Source organism: Tamandua tetradactyla, chromosome 11 (assembly GCF_023851605.1).
Source record: "Tamandua tetradactyla isolate mTamTet1 chromosome 11, mTamTet1.pri, whole genome shotgun sequence".
Taxonomy (NCBI): domain Eukaryota; kingdom Metazoa; phylum Chordata; class Mammalia; order Pilosa; family Myrmecophagidae; genus Tamandua; species Tamandua tetradactyla.
The window spans coordinates 46157400-46175710 of record NC_135337.1 but is presented as its reverse complement, the minus strand read 5'-3'; the positions used below and the strand labels follow the sequence as shown (position 1 = coordinate 46175710).

At 35.0% G+C, this 18311-nt stretch overlaps 1 pseudogene; it reads right to left on the bottom strand.

Annotated features, from left to right (window-relative positions):
* Positions 1-13498: 13498 nt before the first annotated feature.
* Positions 13499-15416, bottom strand: LOC143649121 (LIM and senescent cell antigen-like-containing domain protein 1 pseudogene; annotated as a pseudogene).
* Between the last annotated feature and the right edge of the window lie 2895 nt (positions 15417-18311).

The window sequence follows — 18311 nt, the reverse complement described above, 5'->3', positions numbered from 1 at the left end:
AGGTGAAAGCATTTATTTACTGTTCTTTAGTGTCCTTGACAGGAGATTCAGGGTCATTTGAGACCATTTTAATTAGTAAAATTGGCTGAAAGGTATCTATTATTCACAATGTTTCTGCTTCAGGGACTGAACTCACTGTCCTATTTGATAGGGCAGAAACTGGTTTTTTTCCTTTGAGTACACTCTTCAAAATAAGCCTGGGTCCTGGACTTTGGGCTTTCCCTCATCACCTGGCAGAACCCCTGTCTTCTCTTCCTGAGCTTGTACACCATTCTGAACATTGGCAGACTCCTTTGTAACAACACATTGTAGGGAGAGGTTTAATTAACAGCCTGCAGTATTAAAATAGCATAAAAAAAGAAAAAAATTCCTGCAAAACCCAGCCTGCTAAATGTTCTCTGCCTCACTCATGATCTGTTTAGTGGCTGGGAAGGATTCCTTTTTCTTAAACTGCACGGATTCCTTCTCATGTGTGCCTTCAGTGTTGTGAGATCCACACTCTGGCAATCTTGCCTCTCTTAGGTGTTTCACCCCTATCCAGTAATGTGTTTTCCTCTCTTTGATGTACTCTCAGCACAATGGTCCAATTTCTCAATTACCCTGTAGTTGGGAACGACATCACTGCACCCTTTCCTCTTTCTTGTGCCTTTTTCAAGTGGAAAAACTGCAAAAAGAGCAAAAACCCCTGTTACTATTAGAAGGCACCAGGAAAGCTTTTGCAGTTCTGCAGTTCTCAGTTCTAAAGTGTCTTATTCTGCCTATAAATTCTCTACAATTCCCTACAATTACTACAAATTGCTGCCAAATATACTATGCTTAAATGTCCATTTCCTTTCTAGTAAACAAATGGTCTGATTTTGTACAAATAAGATGAAGGCAACAGTTACAAGTGCTGAAAACAACTATCTTTCTACATGTTCTTAGACATCAGGAATAAATATTTCCTCTAGAAATAAAGTTACATTTTTGATAAAGTTTATGAAGTTAGGAGGATAGCATTAAAATAATACCTGAAAACATCCAATGATGACAAGTAAATGAATTTTTCAAAATTATAACATGAAAAACCTTTCATCGTTAATCATGGCAGAATGATTTTGGCAGGCCTGCTTAAGGACAGAGGCTGCCCACAGTAAAAACAAGTGCACCCCAGACACTTCCCTGGGTCCTTTAGATCTAAAGATTTTCATTTTCAAAATCTGTCTTCTTCCTTGCCTTCTTTGAAAGCAAACTAATCACTTTTAATTCTAAATCAGAAACGTTCGGTCACAGCCTCGTCTAGTTAGTCTACTCAGAGGATCAATTTCATTTGAGCTGTACAGTTCTTCTGTGCTTTACTGGGGATTACATGCTTCTGTTTTATTGAGATGAAATAGCACCACATACTCCCAGACAACTTGTTCATAGTAAATTATTTGGCAGGCATCTTTGTTTAGTTCAGTGAAACGATAATTCTTTAAGACTCCTTTTCTATTCCTTCCAAATACATTTTTTGTTCTAGTTTGCTAGCTGCCAGAATGAGTTGCTAGTTTACAGTTCTAAGGCTGAGAAAATGTCCCAATTAAAACAAGTCTATAGAAATGTCCAATCTAAGGCATCCAGGGATAGACACACTGGTTCAAGAAGGCCAATGAAGTTCAATGTTTCTCTCTCAAGTGAGAAGGCACATGATGAACACAGTCAGGGTTTCTTTCTCTGCTGGAAGGGCACATGGCAAACACAGCATCATTCGCTAGTTTTCTCTCCTGGCTTCCTGTCTCATGAAACTCCCTGGGAGACGTTTTCTTTCTTCATCTCCAAAGCGCTGGCTGGTGGACTCTGGTTCATGGAGCTGCGGCGTTCTCTGTTCTCTCTGAATTGCCTGGCTTTCTCTCTTGTCATTCTGTTTTATAGGATTCCAGTAAATTAATCAAGACCCACCCAAATGGATGGAGACACGCTTCCGCCTAATCCAGTTTAACAACCACTCTTGATTAAATCACAACTCCAGGGAGATGATCTGATTACAGTTCAAATTTATAATGCTGAATAGGGATTAGAAGAAATGGCTGCCTTTACAAAATGGGATTAGGATTAAAACATGGCTTTTCTAGGCCATGTTTCATTTCAAACCAGCACAATTTTCCTTTACAATCTACAGAGTTTTGAAATAATTTATGTACTAGCTTTCAATTTTCTCTCATAGTTACTTTTTGGAAAGTAAGTGTACATTGTTGGAAATGATGGAATGCACTTGATTTTATTAAATAATTTAATAACATTTAAAGATATCATTATTATTATTTGACATAGACAAATCGTTTTGGGTGAATAGACGGCATAAGAAGGAGCAGAATTAAAACATCCTTGTGGTAGACTGCTGAAAATGATCACAAATTCCTCCCATCCCACAATAAATGATTAGAGTCTGTTTCCTTACTCTGATTTTGAGCTGGCTTTAAGATTTGAGTTGACCCATAGAATATGGCCGATCTGATGTAAAAGCCAGAATTTTAAGAGTTTGCAGTTTCTACTGTTGCCTTTTTCAGGGTTGACTTCACAGATGTGCGACTGTGGAATCTTACAGAGTACCACACTTAGGAGAGGTTGTAATGTTCTTCTATCACCATCTTCAACTTCTTAATAATTTTTTAAAAAAAGGGACCCACATTTTCATTTTTACTGGACTCCACTAATTATGTGGCTGAAATTGCCCTTTTGGGATTCATAGATCATTACAATTTGAAGAAACCAGTTCTTGAGAATGAAACTTCTTAAGAATGAAAGACCACCTGGGCAAAGAGACCCATGTGTTCTCCACCATGCTACTGGAGCTTAGCCACCAGTAGACCTACAGTTGAATGTAACTGCCTAAGTGACCCAAAGTGGTAGGACCAGAAGAAAAAGTATTCGGCCCAAGCCAAAGAATGGTGAGAAGTAATAAATTGAGGTTGTGTTAAGCCACTAAGTTTTGGAGTGGTTTCTTTAGTAACAGTAGTAGGTAACCTAAAGAGCCCCAAATACTCACAGAAGGAGCATCTATAACTTTAGAACAATATGTTCGAATTAAAATGCAAAGATAATAGTTTACCAAATTGAATTCTTAGGTTCTGTTTTGCTAATGAATATTAATGCACTGTCAATAAAAGCAATCCAACCTAAATGGTTGCGCTTTACATTTATTTTTTTAATATAGGATATTGCTTAAAAGTGTGTATAAATTGTAACCTTAGGAATTTTGGCCTGACTTTAACATTCAATTATTTACAGTGGTGAGTCAGACATTTATTATATTGAACTTTATAGGTGATATCCACTTGTAATGATGTTCATATGGAATTTTTTACTAAAAATATTAGGAAAGTAGAAATCTAAGATAAAATTATTATAACTATTTATAAAATGTGTAACTACTGAATGAATGAAAGGAAATAGACTTGCTCTAAAATTGCCATTGTTTAAAAGGAATAAAAGTCAAAATCTAAATATATGAAGTTGAACAGCCCTAAAATTGACTCAAGCCAGTGGAGCAAGTTGACACAATCAAGCATTATTCGAACACTGTAAAATCTAAATATTTATTAAACCAATTTTATCAAAAAGGTGAATAACTCATTATTATTCTTAAAATGTATGTTAAGGAAATTCTTCCAAATTATTTATCGTAAATGCTTTCCTCATTTTTTTGTGGACCTTTAAGTCCTATAAAGGATATTGCAAGAAGGAAATGGTAACTGTATTACAAGTAAAAATAAGGACAGTTAAATTAGATGGGTCTTTGGTCTGATAAAAAATAATTATGAGTTGCAATACTTTCCAATAGTATTTTCTTGAGACATGAATGGTAATCTATATGATTCTTTAATATAGATCTGTTTATACTTTTAGATTTTTTTCTTGTTTGAAGATTAACCCCCCCTTAATTGTGAACATAATGGAGTGCACATATTTTCGACATGAGTATTTTGGTGTTAAGATATGGTCAACATTTTGCAACATAGACATTAGCAGTAGAGGTCAATAATTTTCATTTGGAGATGTTGCCTTAAATATTCATGAATTTATTGAAATAATGACTTCCCTCACTTACTAAACATGCATTGTTGTGTAAGAACAACCCATTGTTTTACTTAGCAAAAGCAATCTCCATTATATTCTGAACAATAAAACAAATGTTTAATTTAATTTAATTGATGGTTCTTATATAATCCATTTAAGAGGCCTTGGCTATATGATGCAAAACTCAATACTGCCTTCTTCATATAGAATATTAACCAGTCTCATAGAAAATGTTCTCTGTATTCTATTTCACACCTAGAGCAATGATCCCAGGAGTTCAAGCCTAAAAATTATTTTACAGACAGTGGGGCACATAATGCAAATTATTTTCAGGGATTGATATTACATTATATAAATATATAAAATAGTTAAATAGATATTAATTATTCAAAGATTCCTTTTTGTGTTTCTGATGGTTGAAATCAATCTATATTTATGTGAACTTTGCTAGTTTTGCAGAATTGCAGTATGTGGAATATGTCAACATGACTAGTATTATATTTGGCGTTTATTAGCTGAATACAGTAAACAAATCCTGAAGCATGAATAAAATACATGCTGGTGTATGGACTTTTCTTTGCTGTAGTGACTCAGACCAGTAAGATATAAAATTTAAAACCGAATTCTTATATCCAACCACTATACAAAATCATGTTCAATGTAATGACTTAAAATGATAACATTATGTCCATATATAGAAAAATGTTTTAATAAACTGTGGCATACTCATGCAAAGTAATACCATACAATGGCATAAATGATTTACCTCGAGCGATATGTTTCAAAATGGTAAAATCTAAAAATATATAATAGTGTATATAAAAACCATTGCAGATTATAAGGTATGTTACCTTCATATAATTTTTTTAAATGAAAAGCAATGCTACATTTTGTCTCTGGAAAATTACCTATGTAGTAAGATTACGAAAATGCTTAGATAATAAAAAAATGGAGATTGTGGTTATCTGGAATGTAGGAAAGAAGGGGAAATGGATTGAGTTTTAGTTTGCTAAAGCCGCTGGAACGCAATATACCAGAAATGAAATGGTTTTTAAAAAGGAAGTTTCTTAAGTTTCACGTTTACAGTTCTAAGACAAGAGAAATGTCCAAACTAAGGCATCCAGAGAGAGATTCCTTAACTCCAAAGAAAGGGCTGATGAAGTTCTCAGCTGGGAAGGCACAGCTTTCTCTACCAGCTTCTTCCAACAGCTTCCCTGGGGGCATTTTCTTTCTTTATTGCCAAACCCTGGGCTCTGAAGCTTCTTCCAAAATGGTTCCCCCTTAAAGGCTCCAGAAAGCAACCCCACCTTGAAAGGGTGACACGTCTCCATGGAAACCACCTAATCAAAAGGTCCCATCACAACTGGGTGGGTCACACCTCCATGGAAATAACTTAATGAAAAGATTCCACCCAGCAATATGGAATCAAGGTGAAAGAACATGCCTTTTCTGGCACACACAACAGTTTCAACCCAGCACATATGGTAAGCTATACAGAAACTTCAAATGTATTTGAAATGTTTATTTTTTAACTTGGGTGGTAGATATATAATTCTTACTATTAGCATTACCAATATTTTTATGTTTGCCTGAATATTTCATGCAAAATTTAAAGGTAATAAATCTCAACCTCTTGAAACAATAACAATTTACTGAATGCACAAGTACAGAAGGCAAATTTCAGTGGGTTCATGTGCACAATTTTCAGGCCTTGGCTAGGATCACTCAAGGTGTTCTGGATAAATTTGATTGTAGCTGGCCTATATGGGTCTCAGCATGGAAGACAGAGATGGCTAGGCTCTTCTTCATGTATTGTTCATCTTAATGGACATGCTGTCACGGTGACGGAAGAAGTTCAAGAGAAAGTAGAAACCCATAAGGTCTCTTAATACCTGGACTCAGAATTGGCACATTACCATTTTACCATATTCCATCAGTTAACACATGCCACATGGATGAGCCAAGTCAGAGAGGGGGGCACTGCAAATTTATGTGTTAAAGAATGTGAGTCCAGAGAAGTGAAAACTTGGAGCAATTTCTGCAAGACCCCAGTCTACTCTTTTGAGTACATTTATTCCTATTTTTCCCACATGCAAATTACATTATTTTTTTCATCCAATCATGTGTCAGCTTCAGAATTTTGTGATCTGTGTTAATTTGGATGTAGGCAACTCTTGAATGAAAACAGACAAGTAGTATGTCCTATTTGACTCTTGGAACACTCATTCTAGGGAAAGTAAGCTATTATGTAAGAAGTCCAACTATCCTGTTGTGAAGAAGTCTGAGTGAACCATCCATTTGAAGAGGATGCATGGAGAGAGAGAGATCAGAGAGACAGAGAGAGAGAGAGAGAGAGAGAGATGAGTGACCATATCTCAGATTTTCAAAGCCTAAGCAGCAGATAATGAAGACTTCAGATAGCTCTGAATTAACAATACAAGTGATCTTGAGTGAGAACCACACAGCTGAGCCCAGTAAATCCACAGAAACTTGAAAAGCCTGCTACCATAGTGGCAAAACACTTTGGAGGGTTGTGAGAGGGCCTGAGCATACTTTTCAAGGGGTAGAAATATAAGTATTTGCTGTTCAGAGGTGAGACTGATAGATAAGATATTGCTACAAATTCTTTGCTACTCCTCTCATTGAGAGGTAGAGTCAAGTTCCATGATAGAATGTGACAGAATTGACAATCTGGATATCCAGTTAGGATATAGGAAAACTTTAGCTTCTACCGTTCTCTCACGGAAAACTTTTTCTTGGAATCCAGAGCCAACATATAAGTTTGACTACCCTGAGACCTCTTTATGGGTGAGGCCATGTGTAGGTGCTATGGTGGACAGACCTAGCTAAGCCTATCCTGCCAGGTGACCCTGCAAAAGCCCAAATATTTGAATGAGACCATGTTGAACCCTCTAACCGTCCATCCACCAGCTCAAAACCATGGAGTAACCTTATTCATTAACCAGTAGAGCGGAAGAATATGACAAATAAATTTTGCCCAAACTCCTAGCCTATGGAAACTTAGCAGCTATGATAAAATTGGTTTGTTATTATAAGCCTCTAAGTTTGAGGTGATTTTCAGGTAGCAATAGATAACTAGTTCAGAATGCAAATTATGCAAAATTACAGGTTAAATTCAAACCAGAATACATAATTAAAGATGAAATAAGAAAAGGAAACTCTCAAGGAAATTAGAAACTTATTTAATAGATCCTTTGGAAGTCTACATATAGATGAACACACACCATTCCCAAGACAGTGGGAATAGGTGCAAATTTCTCCTATTTTGAAAAAATAACATTGAAATATGTTTCACAAGTATTTTGAACTGAAGGTCTTAACTGTAAAAGTTTTCTTTAACATGAATGTACTGAACTTCATTCCTTAGCAGCTGGCATGGGTACCAGCTCCAAAGGATCCCTGACTTAGAAAATGAGCACAGTCAGAACTCGAATTCTCATTCCCTCTCTTTCCACCTTCAGGTTCAGTATTACTAAAAACAAGAATACCCTTCTCCAGGTCCTGAGTTAAACCTTTCATGCGTCTCTGAAACTTAAAGTCATCCTTTACATAATTTAGAAATATTTGGGTTCTCACTCCCTAACTTTGTATCGTAGGTTACAAAATCTCACTTTCTCACTTAGGTGCAGAGAGAATATTAGTTGCTCTCCAGAGAGTATCACTTGCAAATTCCCCAGAAGGAGATGCAGGGTTTCCTCCTCTATGCTAACCTGGATGTTTCCAATCTCTACTGTTAGAGCACTTATTATACAGTATTGTACTGTGTATATTGGCTTCTGTCCCCTTCTTAAAATACATATTTTAGGAGTGCATATTTCAATGCCTAGAAAAAAAAAACAGGAGACTTTTATATTAATGAATCTGTGAACTTATTTTTCTCTTCCCAATATTAAAAGATCTTAGATGTGAGAAGTGTTTTATTCATTTTTGAATTCCCCCAAATGCTATAAGTTTTGGCCCTAACTAAGCAAAAGAAAGCCAGCAGAAATTACTTAATAGTCATTAAGAAGAAATAGAGAAAAATTATAAGACAAGTAATAAGCAAATATAAATATAAGCAAATAATTTGAGTTTATTGTGCTCCCTGAGATGGAAGGGCTGGGGAATAAGAGGATATAGGATGGAGATAAGGGGACGCTCCCTCCAGGTAACACTGACTATCACAGAGCAGTCCAGTGATCAGGGTTACTTTTGTTTGCAAATAAGTCCTTAGTAAGCAGCCTTTTTATATCTGAAACTATTAGATAAAGTTAGAGTAACCAAATGTATCTCTTCTGAATTGCTATCTTCAAATAGATTTGCTTGTTTTAATCTTACATCTCTATAAAATCATTTTCCAGGTAAACTCATTCCACTGCCAAATAAGCCATAGCTAAAATCAGCTTCTCTATTCTATCATGAAAGTAGCAATGAAAAGTTGCCTTTCTGCTAGGCAGAATATGGCTATGTCAATTAGATAACTAATCTATGACATTATTGTTGACACTTCAAACACTTATTTGGAATGATGATTTTATCTAACACAATGTGTTATATTTGTGAAATACAAAATAAATTTGATACATTAAATATTCAAGGGGGAATAAAAAATGCTTAATATAATTTCAACAGTCAAGTCTGGGCTGAATGAGGAACAACCTCTGGAATATGCATGAAGTTAAACTCAGGTTTCTGTCATCGAATTACTATTGTGTAGCAAGAATACTGCTGAGTTCAGTTAGTTTGATTCTATTACTTCTTAAACTTCAGTCCTAGGTATGAGCCTTAGGATATTGTACAATTCTAGACTTTTTATTTTGTTTGAAAACTGAAGGCATGTGGATTCCGCCATTCTATCTCCAAAGTCCACAGCACATGGCATTTCATGATTAAAAAGCTAACGGTAACTGAGAAGTCGAAGGAAGTTCAATTCTGCATTCTATATTAGCACTGCCTTTGCCTAGAAAGCCAGTATAAACTCTTAACTACAGAGTCCTGGGAAGCTAACTGAATAATCCAAAGACATCTAATACATGACCCATCAAGAGTGTGCTTGCAGATATTTAAGTGAATTCCAGGGATTGCTGTCCCTTTGAAGCAATCTGCTTGCAAAATCAAAAGGAGACATTTAAGAATCCCTGTATAAAACTGAATTTCAGAAACCCCTACATGGATACTGTTGGCTGACCCTTGATGTTCTGAGTTCTGAGTTCTAAGCCAGGACAAAATTTTCATACTATTTATCTTTATCCAGATACAAACTGCTTTTTTGAAAAGCAATATAAATGTTTTTTTGTTGGCTGAATACATCTAATTGTCATAGTAATTTGTTTTGCTACTCTTGCAAAAATAAAAAAGAATTCTATAGAAAACAAACTATCCAACAAATTTGGTAGTTTAACAGGCTAATTTCTCTCATGAATAGAAGAATTTGGAGTGGTTTTCCCTAACAGAATTTTTCATTTGAGAGTTTCAGTTATTACTTGACAGATCATATTTCTGCTGTGGCAGCAATTGTTTTCCATTCACCATTAAATTTAAGCTTTTAGAGATTTCTTTTAGCTGGACTTTAATTCTGAATTTTTAAAATTTAAAATACCATATTAGAACTATTTAAGATAACAATAGCTATTATTGTATGTATGACTGTATATTTGCAAAACAATTATTTTGGGGAAAGAGAGAACTATTAATATATTAGTTTCCTGTGTGCTTGGAAATAAAGATGATTTGAAAAGGGGCTAATAGCTTAAAGAATAAAGTATCAGTTTTAAAAAGATTATTTTATAATCACATTAAGAACCACTTAACTAGAGACATCTTCAATTTGTATGAATCCAATATATATTCAAAATTTTAATTAACAATTGACAACAATTATTTGTCAAGTTTAGTACACTTAAACATGTCATCTTGAGAATTCACTTTGATTTAACCAAGAATTATGGACAGTTCTTTTGTAAGAGGGTCATTATTTCCTTTAATAAAAAACATTAACACGAGAATTGATTAGACAAAGTTTGCATAGAACTTTCCAGTATACAGCTATCTCATAAATAAAGGTAAACCATATTTTTATTGATAATAATTATGAACATTTATTAAGCACCAAGAGGGTACTGCAGGGGTTGTTGTATAGAAACACAGTTATTGATATATTGTCCCTGTTCCTGAGTTTGCAATCTAAAATGAAACACAGCAAGAATGCTGTAAGCCTACTTCAAATTTTCCTTAATTTATAAATGGCTATTTTGGCAAATAAGTCAGGAAGATAAACTGTTATTTTAGGTGCAGTATTACTAAGGCTTGGAACATGATCCAAAGAATGTTGTCCTTTTACCCAGACATTTTCCTCAGTTATATTAGGCTTGCTAAGAAGAAAATATTTGGAAATTAGGTAAGAACAATGACTTATTTCAAGTTGCCTCGTAGAACTTTAAACAAAGAGATAACTTACTGGCCTGGGTATTTCAGCAGCCAGGAAAACTCCATAAAATGTATTACAAAATAGGCCAAGTTTGTCTTCTATTCCACTAACCACTTCTTCCTCCTTTCCCACGTGGAATAGGGGCTCCAATGATACCCCTAGGAAGGAAAGAATTCTTATATTTAGATAAACTACCCTAAATATAAGGGACTAACAAGTCAAACTTCAAAAACATAAAAATTCGCATTTTAAGAGAAGACTGAACAAAGACAGCAGTGATCTTCTGGCTACAGAAGATGTCTGGTAGGTAAGATATGTAAGCAAAACAGCTGAGTTTTTTCAGTCCATGCATCTTCAACATGATTAAAAATTATAGAAAATATAAAAATAGAGAAAAAATAATCAACATGATTAAAAAAAGGAAATGCTTGCTTTTCTGCTATGTATTTCTGGTCTAGGGGTATGTAACAATTTAGTATGAAGAATCCATACTTCAAACCCCATCGTATTTTTTTCTTTATTGAAAGTATAATATTTAATAAATGCTTTGAAAGTTTCATTGCTGCTCATTTATTAACTGACAAAAGCACACTGAAGGGATTTTGATTCTTACTGTCAAATGTAAGAATATGCTTAATATGCTTAAACTATTCAGCATATGCAGTGTGCTGGTCTGAAACTGTTATGTACCCCAGAAAAGCTTTGTCCTTTCGATCCTAATTCACACTTGTGGAGGGCTGCCATGTTCTTTAATCTTGATTCAGTATTGTAGGGTGGGATCTTTTCATCAGATTATTTCCATAGAGATGCAACACACCCAATTGTGGGTTTGAAATTTTGATTAGATGAAGATTTGTTCCACCCATTTAAAGTGGGTCTTGATTAGTTTACTGGAATCCTTTAAAAGGGGAAACATTTAGGAAAAAATTTAGATGTAGAAGTTTGGAAATGCAGAAGCCCCAGGAGACACAAGGAGCTGAGAGAGGCAATGGAAACTAGAACAGAACCAGAGTCCAGCATTCGTGACCATGTGGCTTCCTGTGAGATGCTAAACTAAGAGATGAAACCCACAGTTTTGCCCCAGGTAGCTAAATCCCACCCACCAGCACTTACAGAGGAAGCCACTGGAATCAACTGATGAAAACAACAGAATCCGGAACGAGGATCAACAGATGCCAGCCACGTGCCTTCCCATGTGACAGATTTCAGCTTTTCTTTGGAGTCAAGGTATCTTTCTTTGGATGCCTTAGTTTGGACATTTTTATGGCCTTAGAACTGAAAGCTTGTAACTTAATAAATCTCCTTTATAGAAACCATTCCGTTTCTGATATATTGCATTTGACAGCATTAACAAACCAAAACATGAACTCTTAAACTACATATGGATAATTTAAAATTATTTTTTATCATTTTTGAATTCTAAAGGAACACTAAAATATAAAGTAGTTATGATGTTATTTGAAAAGAGAGCCAGAATTCATTCTGTAAAGTGCATGCACAGAGTTTTAGAAAATGCATGCATGCAACTGTTTTAATGGCAGACTGGTTGCATCCTGAAAATTTTTTTAATGATGAAACAGTATTTTGGCAAATTTTAGAAAGAATAATATTATTCCCCTTAGAGCCCATGTTGGTAACTTTCTTTTGAAATAGAATAGCAGGAAAACAATTTAAATATTCACAAAATATATTTTGCCTAACAAGCTTATCCAGAAGAATGGTCCAGAAACTTCAGGTAAAACTTTTTATAAAGTAGAATAACTCACTACTTTTGACCTAAAGTTGACAATTTTAATATCCATCTTCCAATTTCAAAGTGTCATTTATACCTATTTAAGGTAAATAAAATCTAATTAATTAAGAGATTTGAAATGGAAAACCCAAAACATATCAACAGTCTCCTCTAATAAGATTACAGATATTAATTTTAATGGTTTCCTCCTTAAATCAGAGAAAAACATTTTTTTTAAATATAATCACAGATTTTTAAAGTGAATTTGTGTTTACAGGTTTCAATTGATGCACTTATTTTTAGTTTGTATTGTTACAAAGAGCTAGAATTCCTGATTAAAGTATGAGATTTACTAAGGCAAGGCATATTTTATTGTGTCTAAAGCACATATCTTAGTATGAATATAAAGACAATATGACAAATACATATACATTTATTTTGTTTTAAAAGTGATACCTTCCAAGCTATATAAATTTAATGTCATGTCCTATTCTAAGACTAAATCTTTGACACTAAGCTTAGAAGCATATTTGATGCAACACATTTAAAAGTACTTCATTTGTCCAATATTATAAGTACGCTGTATTTTCAAATACCTGGTATGATTTTTTGCACAAAACTTAATAAGACATACTATTATTGTGTAAGTATTTTTATAAAGCAAAGTGTTCACAAGAACAAAATATAAAACTGTGAGTAATAATCATTGTATTTTTCAAAAAATTACAAAATCAAGTAATTCTGAATTTACTTGTTTCTTGCTTTAGTAATGTGTAATCTGTTTTAACACTATTACATTTGATAAACATATCAAGCTTGTGTAAGATTTGGTTTTCTTAACTGGCTATTTTTCTTTCTCATGTCTGCTCCTAACAGCAGCTGGAGGTAATTTTCCTTTGGATACAAAGCAAAATAATGCAAATATATATATATATACATTTAACTGAGTCACATAAAAGCTGACTCCCTACTTTCATGTAAAATGCTATATTTCATTTTTTGCCCTTAATTAAAATTTAGCCTATAAAGATGTGATCTTTGCTCTCAAGCATAGTTTATGTGTCAATAAATTGATATGGGTTAACAAAGGCAAATCTTGATTTCAACTCTGTTTTAAATATAATTACACAAACTTCTTTCACTTTTCTAATGAGAAAAAGGTGATGAAATAAACCATTCAAGTAGGTTCCCTTCAGTCTGCGCTGTTTTGAAGTACAGCTTTAAATAAAGGTGGATCAAGTCAAGTAACGATGGTAATTTTTTATCTTTGCATAGCAAAGAAGAAAAGAAAATAAAGGATATTACTTCTTCCCTAAGATCTCAACTAGTTTCTTGTCTTTTCTTCAGCTCCAATGAAAATTTCTCAAAGCACTTCTTATAGACTGGCTTCATGTCAAACTCTACAAGTTTATACTTTAGCTTTAATTTAACGTTGCAGGCAGAACAGGGGAAGCAGTTCATGCACCAAGCTTTATTAAGTGCAGGAACTACATCTCCTTCTATAACACTGTTTTAGTGGAAACAATCACCATATGGTGGCTTTTGTGGGTATTACAATAAGCCAGGCCCTTCCTCTCATAATGGCGATGCCCAAGAAATGGCTTTTCACACTTGGCACAAACAAATTGCTCCATATGCTACTGCTTGCTTATGGCATTTACATGCCCTTTAATGGGCTGCCTACACAAATGAGGTTCCACAAATGGGAATGCCCACTTTCTTATGGCACAGCAAGCAGTACAGTTCTCCTTCCAGCTCCCAGGCATCAGCAGTCAGCTCCTTCCCACAGTTTGCACGGTTGAAATGATCTGGATGGTAAGAGACACTCTTGATACATGAGAGTTTGTTCATCAATCATGGCATGACATTTCTGGCAAATATATTTTCCAAGGCCTCTGTCTGTCTCTCTCATGATTATGACAGGGGCGACAGAGATGTTTCCCAAAGTTCTTGAAAAACCCAATATATGCCCAAACTTCCTAACACAGGTCATAAGGGAAATAATCGGAATGCCAGCTGTTATTCATGGCTTTAATAACTCAACCCAGTGATGAATTCACCACACTGATGACAGCAAGGAGAAAAATGCATCTGAAAATCATGTTCACAGTATTTCCTTCCTTCAAACTCATAGGAAATTCTTCCTAGGAACTGCTGGAAGTACTGAGCATACACAAAACACTGCTCACGGGACAGCTCATAATGGCTGGTCACACCTTTCTCAGCAGGCAAAGAACCTTCCTTGCAGCAGGCACAGGTGGCATTGGCCAATGCACTGACTGTGTTACTTTTCAGTTAAAATGGTCTCTACACTTTTGATTTCCTTCCTCCCTGAGTTATGCTCAACAGTTCTGCTGTCAACCATATTTTATTAACAGATCTATTAAAAACTCTTAGTAATGGTTTGAAATGTTGTCTAGTGTTTTTTTTTTTTTTATTCCAATTCCATTTGTTAGGGGAATTTAAACATTCCAGAAATAAAGTCTTCTACTTTGACTTTGTACTTCTATTTTTCAATTTAATTAGATGGTTAGTTATTTAATTCCATTGATTTTTATGATCTATTATTACCTCGCTACTCTGACTACAATGAAGCCCTAGTGATTTAAAAGAAAGTTATTTCATTTCATAAGATATATGGCAATATTCTGATAAATTGCAGTCATGACATGGACAATGGAAGAATGCATAGAGATGTTTTCTTTGAATTCCAAAGAAGACTATAATGTGAATAGGAAATGGAAATGCTTTAATTCAATCTTAAGAATTATAACCTTGTGGTTGTTCTTACAATAATCATATGATTACATAATGGTTCTCAAATAGTTGTTGAATAAAAGAATAAACAGCAAGAAGATTTCAAATCTATCCTACTCAAGCCTTGGCGTGTTATATTGTAACCTTCAAAAAAATGCCTCTGCTTCTTCTAGTTTGGGTCCTATGGGAAGCACACACCAAGATGGAATTAGAAGTAAAATAAAAAAATTATTTGAGAAATAGCCATGATGTGTACATGGGAGATGAAACAGAAGTAGTCAGGGAGCACCTTCAGACTGTAATGCAGGTCAGATACCTGTGAAGGGAGAGAAGAAGGGGAGGATGATTGGGTAAAGAGAACTGCAAATTGAGCTCTCAGAAAGTCTTGACAATTTCATGTGGAGCTATAGGGCAAAATTTTCCATTTCCCTTGGGAGGAATGACTCAGCTCTGTTACCCCATCATGCTCATTCATTGTCTGGGAGATACCCAGGGGGACTGAACCTTGACATGAAAACTGTAATTGTGCTTGTTTGAAGGGATGTATGCCCCCTAGAAAAGCCATGTTTTAATCAAAATCCCATTTCATAAAGGTAGAATAATCCCTATTAAATACTGTTTGTTTGAAACTATAATCAGATCATCTCCCTGGATGATGTGATTTAGCCAGGAGTGATTGTTAAACTGGATTAGGTGACGACATGTCTCCACCCATTTGAGTGGGTCTTGATTGGTTTACTGAAGTCCTATAAAAGATGAAACATTTTGGAGAATGGGAGATTCAGAGAGAGCAGAAGATGTTGCAGCACCATGAAACAAAGTCCATCAGCCAGCACTTTGAAGATGAAGAAGGAAAATGCCTCCCGGGGAGCTTCATGAAATAGGAAGCAGAAGAAAAAGCTAGCAGATAATGCCAAGTTTGCCATGTGACCTTCCAGATGAGAGAGGAACCCTGACCGTGTTCACTATGTGCCTTTCCACTTGAGAGAGAAATCCTGAACTTCATCGGCCTTCTTGAACCAAGATATCTTTCCCTGGATGCCTTTGATTGGATATTTCCATAGACTTGTTTTAATTGGGACATTTCATCAGCCTTAGAACTGTAAACTAGCAATTTATTTAATTCCCCTTTTTAAAAGCCATTACATTTCTGGTATATTGCATTCTGGCAGCTAGCAAACCAGAACATTAGTATATCCCAAAGTTGTGGCTAGTGGAGGCGGCCAACTAATTATATCCCTCCTGGCTTGTTCTCTCTTGAAGGGAATTTTGAGTGACACACTCCTTTGGCTACCATAATCCGTATTCTCCAACATATTTAATTATTCAAGATAGATTACTGAAGTTTTCTGAATTTATGTCCACTTTACTTTCTGATATCTTGAAGACAGCATGCATATGTTCTTTTGTATCTGCTATATTCTCTATTCATTCCTGTTTCTCTCAGAGGGCAAACCCAACACTAATCACATACTCTTAATCCTAAACACTTTGGGATATATCACTTATAACAAGTTGTTGAAGAGTGAGGTTTCTCACTAAAAATAAGGGCTAGATAGAGAAAGGGAATCTTTATGGGTGGAAGAAATTATTGTCAGCCTGGAATATGTGTCAGAAAATGAAAATAGCAAAGTACTTCTCTTATGGAGCTGAGAGAAAAACAAATAATAGTGAAAATTGTTTAAAAATGAGGAGAAAACAAGGTAAAGGCCCAAAACAGGTAGTGTGATACAGGAATGGAATTTTATATACGGTGTTCCAATGAAGGGATTTGAGTGAAGGAAATATTTAAGTCAGGCAGTTGCAAGGGGGATGTATTTTGAGGCAAAGCATACAGGAAATTGAAGGCCCTGTGCCAAGCAAATATTTGGCCTGGTCAAGGAAAATCACAGAAGTTAGTGTAGCTGGAGCAGAATGAGGAAGGGGGAGAGTGGTGGGAGATGAGTTAAGTAAGGCAGCCATTCTCAAGATGAGGTCTTGGGTTTCATTCTGAGTCAAAGGGAAAACATGATAGATTTCAACCAAGGAGTAGCATGCTATGACTTAACGTTTGAAAGAACCACTCTGGCTGCTATGTGGTGAATGGACCCTAGGAGATGTTTTAAAGGATAGAGCATCCAAGCATCAAGGTGGATCACTACATAAGAGTAGAATGTTCTATTTATCAAGAATACAAACACATTCTAAGCATGGACTGACGTGATAAAAATACCTCAGAATATATGAGATAAAAATTGATAGAACTGCAAGGAGAAATTAGAAAAATTAACACACTATTGGGAAATTTCAACAAACAAAAAGGTTCAAGTGCTGAAAAAGAAGAAAAAATCAGTAAGAGAACATTCTTGATCTGATAGCAATAAAAAAGTGAAACGATAGGAAAATTCTTCTCAGAAATAAAAGAACATTCACAGAAATTGATCTTGTAAAAATGTTTCTTAGTTTCCTGGCTGCTGAAACAAATAGCATACAATGATTTGGCTTAAATAATGGGAACGTAATAACTCACATTTTTAAGGCCAGAGAAATAAAACCTCATGGCGTCAGCAAGGCTATGCTTTCTCCCTGAAGACTGTGGTGACCTGGGTTGGCTGCTGGCAGTCCTTGGGGTTTGTTGGCTTTTTTGTCACATTGCAGTGTCCTCTTCTTTCTCCTCTGATTCCACTGAGTTCTGGTTTCTGGCTTCTCATGGCTTTCTCTCTCTGTCTGAATTTCATTCTGTTTATAAAGGATTGCAGAAATCTGGATTAAAGCCTAGCCTGGTTCAGCTGAGCCACACCTTAACTGAAGTAGCATTTTCAAAAGATCCTATTTCCAAGGGGTCCATACCCAAAGGAAAGGAAAAGCATTGGAACATGCATCCTCTCTGCCACCCCCTCTCCCAGGGTACATAACTCAATCTACCACAAAAGGCCAGAAAACAAACCTCAAAAAATTTCAAAGAGTAAGTAGATATAGACTATATTCTTTGATCCCAAAATTATTAAATTAGACATAAATAACAAAAAATATATCAACATTTCCTGAATAATTGAAAATTAATTAATGACACACTGGTATACCATACTTGAAGAAGAGATCATAATGGAAAGTAAAAATAATAAGAACTGGGAACAGAGAGTATACTACATATAACATTTAAGACCTTGAGGTAAGGAAAGCTTTCTTAAATCAGAACAAATATTTGTTTAAATATTTAGCTGTTTAAAAAAAAGTTTGTTTGACCGTATTAGATTTTTTTCACCTTTTTTCTTCAAAAACACTAAAGAAAATAAAACAGACAAGTTAAAAGCTGGGAAATATTTGCAATAGCTACAAAACTACAAGAGGTTAATATCAATAATGTATAAAAAGTTT